A 1,516-nucleotide genomic window follows, 5' to 3' on the forward strand; every position below is an offset into this window, starting at 1 on the left:
TGACTCTTTATTAGTGTCTGATACTGACTCTTTATTAACTCACTGACTCTTTATTAGTGTCTGATACTGACTCTTTATTAACTCACTGACTCTTTATTAGTGTCTGATACTGACTCTTTATTAACTCACTGACCCTTTATTAGTGTCTGACACTGACTCTTTATTAACTCACTGACCCTTTATTAGTGTCTGATACTGACTCTTTATTAACTCACTGACCCTATTAGTCTCCGATACTGACTCTGTATTAACTCACTGACTCTTTATTAGTGTCTGATACTGACTCTTTATTAACTCACTGACTCTTTATTAGTGTCTGATACTGACTCTTTATTAACTCACTGACTCTTTATTAGTGTCTGATACTGACTCTTTATTAACTCACTGACTCTTTATTAGTGTCTGATACTGACTCTTTATTAACTCACTGACTCTTTATTAGTGTCTGTTACTGACTCTGTATTAACTCACTGACTCTTTATTAGTGTCTGATACTGACTCTTTATTAACTCACTGACTCTTTATTAGTGTCTGATACTGACTCTTTATTAACTCACTGACTCTTTATTAGTGTCTGATACTGACTCTTTATTAACTCACTGACTCTGTATTAGTGTCTGATACTGACTCTTAATTAACTCACTGACCCTTTATTAGTGTCTGATACTGAGTCTTTATTAACTCACTGTCCCTTTATTAGTGTCTGATACTGACTCTTTATTAACTCACTGACCCTTTATTAGTGTCTGATACTGACTCTTTATTAACTCACTGACCCTATTAGTGTCCGATACTGACTCTGTATTAACTCACTGACTCTTTATTAGTGTCTGATACTGACTCTTTATTAACTCACTGACTCTTTATTAGTGTCTGATACTGACTCTTTATTAACTCACTGACTCTTTATTAGTGTCTGATACTGACTCTTTATTAACTCACTGACTCTTTATTAGTGTCTGATACTGACTGTTTATTAACTCACTGACTCTTTATTAGTGTCTGATACTGACTCTGTATTAACTCACTGACTCTTTATTAGTGTCTGATACTGACTCTTTATTAACTCACTGACTCTTTATTAGTGTCTGATACTGACTCTTTATTAACTCACTGACTCTTTATTAGTGTCTGATACTGACTCTTTATTAACTCACTGACTCTGTATTAGTGTCTGATACTGACTCTTTATTAATTCACTGACTCTGTATTAGTGTCTGATACTGACTCTTTATTAACTCACTGACTCTTTATTAGTGTCTGATACTGACTCTTTATTAACTCACTGACTCTGTATTAGTGTCTGATACTGACTCTGTATTAACTCACTGACTCTTTATTAGTGTCTGATACTGACTCTTTATTAACTCACTGACTCTTTATTAGTGTCTGATACTGACTCTTTATTAACTCACTGACTCTGTATTAGTGTCTGATACTGACTCTTTATTAACTCACTGACTCTGTATTAGTGTCTGATACTGACTCTTTATTAACTCACTGACTCTGTATTAGT

Source organism: Poromitra crassiceps, assembly GCF_964638095.1.
Source record: "Poromitra crassiceps genome assembly, chromosome: 9".
Classification (NCBI taxonomy): Eukaryota; Metazoa; Chordata; class Actinopteri; order Beryciformes; family Melamphaidae; genus Poromitra; species Poromitra crassiceps.